The sequence below is a fragment of the Maylandia zebra genome, linkage group LG20 (genome assembly GCF_041146795.1).
Source record: "Maylandia zebra isolate NMK-2024a linkage group LG20, Mzebra_GT3a, whole genome shotgun sequence".
Classification (NCBI taxonomy): Eukaryota; Metazoa; Chordata; class Actinopteri; order Cichliformes; family Cichlidae; genus Maylandia; species Maylandia zebra.
Window position 1 is genome coordinate 14163736 of NC_135186.1, and position 7079 is coordinate 14170814.

The window sequence follows — 7079 nt, forward strand, 5'->3', positions numbered from 1 at the left end:
TTAATTTACCTGGGGATAATGTAGCCTACTTTTTAGGCTGAATTAAATCAGCTTTTATTTGTTTAGCTGTCATTAAACTAATCTAAGAGGAAAGACTAGCCTGAAATGTTTCTGTTTTCTTTTACCTTCCTTTGTAAATTCCTAAAAGTTACCTACATACAATACACAACTTTAATACAGTCACAAAGCCACAAACACTGGACACATAATGTTTGGATTATGACTTACTATGTAATACACTGTAACACTGTAACTAAATCAAGAGTTTGCAAAAATAAGGTACTGTCAGCTGTTTGGTTGACTTTATACTGTTATGATAGTGTTCTTTATGTGTCTCTATAAACAGTTCATTAATAAAAAAAAATATTTAAGTCAGTGCTATTAAATATGATCTGTACAGATGAGACTATCTTACACATACATTAGTTTACAAATTTAGTTTATATGTTTTTGTAATTGTATTTTGCAAAATACATAATCTAAAATACACAGATTCATAATGTAAATGGAAGGGTCGGTGTAGCTAACAGGAAGAAAAATAAAACATATTAAGATTTATATAAAGACCAGCGGTGACCTTGAGCAGGAATATAAAAGTAAAGGCTCATTATGATTAAGTATGCTTGAAAGAGTAAGACTGGTCCTGGATTAAAAAGCTAAAAACTTCAAACAGCAAATAGAAAACATCTAAAGCTAAAAGTGCCTTAAAAAAGACGCAAGTGCTGACTCTGTGAATTTTTCCTGTGGTTAAGACTGCAAAGGAATGTAGAGTGGGCCTGTGATGATCCATGGGGGGAAAAGGCAAGATGCTCGATTGTGACAATGTGGATGTGCAGTCTTCTAAAACTACAAAGATTGAGTATCAGGTTGCTGAGGCATTCTTTGTGACAGGCGCTCCTCCCTGACAGAGCAGATAACAGCTAAAAGAGAAAAAACATGACAAAAAGGTCAAGGAGAGCTCGGAGTCTGTTCACCATAAAAGCACAAAGCTGCAGAGGGGCATTCAGGGGAAACAGAGAGTGAGGCTTTATTTCAGGTATGTGCTTCAAAGTCAGCAGCAAATAATTCAGTCCAAAACATAACTATTGCATAACTCTGAGGACGATTGTGTTTGCTTGATGCAGTGTGAGGAATTTAACATGACTGTATGGAAAGCTAAAGACTTTCCAAGTGACAGCTGGAAAATCGGACATTTAATAGGTGATTTTAATTCACTTTGTGATACATAATATATACCGCCTGGTATAATAAAGGCGATCGGCGACATAAACAGAGGGGAGAATGGTAATCCGACAGCTACTGTCCTCATGCTAAGGTGTGTCATTTTGTCATAGGTATAGTAAGAAGATGAACACCAGCAATCTGTGTGTGCAGCGGTAGCTGTCTCAAACCGTAAGCGTTAGGCCTTCGGAGTGTTTGCCGCAAAGAGCTGAATGATTTTTTTTACCCTCTATGATCCCGGCTTTATCATTCAAACATCGGAATTCAGTCAGTATTTGGAAAACACTGCCGGCACTTTCCCAGGCATTAAAAAACGTAGAGCATTCATCTCCAAAAACATAACTTGAAATGTGGTTATGCAATTACACTTTTAACACCTTCCAAAGTAAGCCAAATTGTACGTTGGCACGATGAGCGGAGAACAATAAAAGAGAAACACAATGGCGCAGTTAAACAGCAGGCACTCACGGAAGGGAAATAAAGCTTACGTGACTCACTCCCTCATGGCTACTTTTTGGTGAGGAAGAGAAAAAAGAAGTGGCAGAGAAAAAAATCAAGTGAACATCTCCAAATCTAAGCCTCAAATCTGCATCTGTGCTTCCTGTCCTGACCACGAATGACTCATAAAGGGCTATTATATGTGGAACGGATAATGTTCTGAGCCTGCCCTCTGCACCAATGTTTGCACACTTTGGCAGTGGGCTTATGCACCAATTAAAGTGAGCCCCCAAACTAAATCTAAACGTTAGAATGGACACAGTAAGCTGAATGAGCGTGCTCCAAAATTCTCCCAAATATGCAAATAAACCAAGTTTACTGGCAATTGACTGTTTACACTCTACCTCTCTGTGCAGTAGCTGGGAACAGCATACAAGGAGCCCAAAGAGGCACCAAAGAGTCTTTGTTCAAAATTTGGTTTACTGCAGAGAGGGGAACTTGCCCGTGTGAAAGGCAGGTATGATGGCAGAGGATCGGAATGCAGCAAAATGGGCAAATGGAGCAAAGGAAGACAAGAAATGGGTGTAAATGTTGCCAGGAATGGAAGGGAGTTACTGCTGAAGGGTGAAGGAGTGCAGATAAGGAAAGGAAGGCGATTTGCAGAACGGCAGGAGAGATTGGTATGGCAACAAGACGCTGGTGAGTGATGGGCATGGAAGGTGGAAAGAAAAGCTTTCTTAGATAACAAGTACTAGAAGAAACAACTGCCTTCCACCAAGGTCAAGCAAAGTATAGTCATTTTAAAATAGCATGTTGTTGTTAGCTTGGGAACAAATAGAATTAAAGGTGTAATTGGACATTTAGGGTTATACACCCTACCTCTGAAAGACTTCATGTGAAAAACAGAATAACTGGGTTGGGGATGTAACATCAGGAATGCCCATCTGTTGCAGTCCTAATGAATGTGCAGACATTTAATCACATTTTATTTAATTCACACTTCCTTTTACATTGGTAAGAATTTAAAAAAAGCTATCCTAGTTGGTTTAATCTTTGGCTTAAAGTAAGCACTCCTCCATATCTCCGTCCATATTTACCACAGATATGAGAGTGGTTTCAATCGTCACGTCTACCACTCTGCAAAGTAGGAGTGGCATGGGCGGCGGGGGTGGGGGGCTGTGTCAAAATGCTGGATTTTTTTTTTCGTTTGAAGTAAAGGGGCTGCCACAGAGTGCCACAAGCAGAAAGTAGTTAAAAGAGAGCAGCAGAGTAGGAAGTGTGGTAGGCAGAGAGAGCGAGAGCGAGAGCGAGCACTAAGCACGTCACAAACTGTCTCTCATGCAAACAGTGAGGTGGATAATACAAGCATGGGATTATGGGATAAGCACTGGGAGTGGAATAAAGTAAAAGTGTGATAGAAAAAAAGCGAGTCTGAGCCAAACAAGACCGTCAGTGTGGAGGAAGAGCCTGATTTATGGGTTTCGGGGAAGAATGTGAGGTGTCCAATTCCTCACTTGCCTTCTGTCTGCAACCCATAATCCTGCTCTGAGAAGCTTGCTGAAAAGGAGGTACTTTATCCTGAAGGGACTTGCCAAATTAACTTTCTGCCTACAGGGTCAAAGCTTCGGACAGAAAAGCACAGGTACCTTTGAAAACTGTTTTTTTGGGATCTCTAGGATGTATTTGCCCTTGAAGGCCTGTGTTGGTGGAGTGCATTCATGTCATAATTGCACAACATAAAGTGAGATTTTAGGTGATTAAACACGTTTATGTCACTGACAAATTAGGATTTGTCAGGTTTTATTAGCAGATTCTGCCTTTAATAATCAAACAAAAGCACCAACGACAGTCTGTTACTCATGTAATTGATTCTATTGTCCTGATTATTATTGTTTTTGTTTTCATATTATGTTTTGTCAATTATTACATAAATATGAGGTACCACACCTGGTTCAGTTACTTAGTTACTCTTTTACTCAGACATGTGGAGTGAATCATGAGTGGCCTGACCCAGAATGAGAGTGGCTGTCAGGGAGTGGTCTGTACGATGTGCTAGAGAGCACATAGTGTTAGGGGATGTCAGTTTGTTACAACAAGCAAACTGTCTTTGAAGTCAGTCCCATTCTTTTAACTTCACATGTGCAAATCCCACACTCAAGCATGCATGCACCTAAGGTCACATGCACACACACAACAGTGCTTGACCAGACTAATACAAGAAAGCAATGTTGTCCTCTTCTCCGCCCAGTTAGTCGAGGTCTGCGTGTATAACCTGCCACATCCGGTCACACTGGCTGAAATTAGACACACCCACACATTTAGGTTTGTTGCTATTCTGCATGAGCTGTGTCAACACTGAATTACCAGCAACAGAAAATATGTGGCTGCGCATGTTTTTGGGACCTTTTCTAGAACCCTGTCGGGACAGTCCTGATGTAAGACTTCATTTTGTGGGTCCTAGGGTTAGGGGCGTGGCCTGAACAGAAATTAGTTTAAGCGACTCCATGTTCATGACACTGTTATGTTAAGTTAAGCATTAACATTTAAATTAGCCTTAAAGACCCAAAAGTCTGTGCTAACAAGGACAGCTCCTGTGTTTGTGAATGTGTATATTAATTGAGAGTCAGAGAAATGATTTTCCCTTTGCTTTCTTGAAGACTTGTGTTGGCAAAAAATGTGGTTTCTACAATTTCCATTAGATTTTTACAGTAGTTATTGCCAATAATAATTAAATAAATAACAAAATATCACAGACCAAAACTCCCTCTTGTGTCACACTGTTGATTTCAAACTAAATTTACTGTGGGTTCATGTCTGGGGAGCGATCATGTTGTCCATCACAGCACATTTGATTCAATCTTCAGGGGTGATGTAGCACTGGATACCTTTGTTAACGGGATCAGTGTTGAGGCAGAAATTGCAAATAACAAAAGAGTCTTCGAAGATTTACAGCCAGGAAAAAGACACCACCAACACTCTGGTCCATTATTAAATGGTTTTTGTTACAAAACTTTAAATGCAGTTAATGCTCTTATTATTTTACAAGTAAAAAATATCATGATTTAAGGGTCCTCAGAGTCACCAGCTAAGCTCCCACATTTTTATTATCATCAGTGCAGTCAGAATAAAGTTAGTGGAGAAGTGAAGTGAGTGAAGTCTCACTGCTCTCATACATATCAAGACAACCAGAACCAACCAGCACAAAATACAGCATAAAGACGGGAAATACACACAGTGTAACGTTGAAACAAAACAATGATGCAAAAGGGATATCTAAGCATGAACAAAAAGAACAGAAGGGGAAATAAATGACAACTGAAAAAGAGCGAAATTAGACCATATACACAGGTGAACTTGGTGAGGCAGACACGCACAAAACAGGAAAACCGGAGGACATACAAACAGCTGAGGTAAATGAATAAAGTCAGTACCAAAATAAATGTAAGGCGAAAACAGGGAAGTCAGGGAAACGGACACGCAGACAAAACAGAAGGAGACAAAAACACGGAAACTCAGGGACACAAAACTCAAACACTAGACAGGAAACAAAGACAAATGATGAACGCTGAATATTTATGTTTGTGTCAGACAGATGAAATCCCTGTTTGTTTGGTTTTAGAAGTAAAACTATGTTTTAAAGTATTAGGCGATACGGTCTCTCAATCACACCACCACACAGTACTGACCCACACATACAGTTCTTACACACACACTGGACATTCTGGACATTGTTTTCACTTCATCACTTAAATCACTTTAAGCATATTTGCACTGCACAAGACATAATGTGGATTGCACAACACTGGTCACTATATTCTTCATTTCCGGTTAATACTTGTACAGCTGCTGTTATTGTGTATATATTTATTTATATTTCTTCATACATTCTTATATAGTTCTATATTGTGTATTGTGTATTTTGTTGTACAGTTATTTTATTTTCAACTTTAATTTATATATTTTATCTTATTCTTTCCCAGTTAAATTTACCCTTCATTCTAATTTGTGTTGTACAGTTATTTCATTTTTAACCTTAATTTATATTTTATTCCTTCCTAGTTAAATTGACCCTTTTTAATTTTTCATATTTATTTCCTATCTTATTCATAGCCTTTTTTTTTCTTTAGGTCATGAGCAGTTGTCCAAGCATTTCACTGCATATCGTACTGTGTATGACTGTGTACGTGACAAATAAAATTTGAATTTGAATTTGAATTTTTAAATCGTTATATTTTGTGTGGTGTTCATTTCTGCTAAGCAACTCTTGGTGTTTTCTTATTGGGCCCAGTCTGATGGAAAACTAACTGTAATGTCTGAAGAAATAAACAAGTTCCTGTGAGCTTACTGATGTGCAAGGAAGACTTTGTATTAGTATCAGCGCTCAGCGCTTTGATGATACTTCTATCCTATCTGTGCTGTCTTGCATACCAAAGATGTGCAACACACTGTATTCATGGTTCAGATTTCCTGATACCAAGTTGAGTGACGTGAAGGAAGGGGAGTGGAATTTTGTTTAGAGTCAGCATCAGTGCATGCAGCTAAGAGTTTGAGGGGCCACACAAGAGGCTGGATTAGTTGTGTAATAGAATTATGTAACTTTCATGAGTCTCCATCCAGGCCTTGAAATCAGCAGCTGATTTGCACAGTCTCGCTTGCATTCGTTGGATTTCAAGTTACTGACACAAGTAATCATCCCATCTACAAAAATAATAAGGACTATGCAGCGATGAAAAGATAAACAGTGTGTGTGTGTGTGTGTGTGTGTGTGTGTGTGTGTGTGTGTGTGTGTGTGTGTGTGTGTGTGTGTGTGTGCGCACACTTCTGTGTGTCAGAGGGTTTGTGAGGCGCTGTGTACACAGTCACATGACAACTGCTGATGCTTCAATACCCATTGTGATCCTTCCACTGACAGTGTAAATTATTGATATGGGTCTACACCTGGCCTGTGTTCACACCCTCAGACTCTGCCATGATAACACAAAAGCGCATTTCACAACTTTGCATTTCAGCCTTATCTGAAAAAATATTAGCGTTTGTTGAGGTGACGTATGCATAAACTAAACATGACTGTTGCAACGGTGTTTGGCAACCATCAACACCGTGACTGTAAAATAGCTCAAAATCGGATCTTTTTCGGATTCCAGTTGTGAGACTTTTATAGCGAGGTTTGTATTAATTCATATAAAAGCAGGATGGTTAACAAATGTCAAGATACATGCTCAGTAGTCAAGGTAAGAAAATGACAGAAAGTTGAAAAATATTCAAATAAATAGAGTCATATTGGACAGTTTCTATTGCATTTTAATACTTGCTGGTTTTTAATGTAACAAAGTCAAAAGCATCAGTATACCAAAAGCTGGTGAATCCATATTTAGTGCTGCAGGTGACAATTCTTTTGTTCACCGGCCATAAAAAGCCAT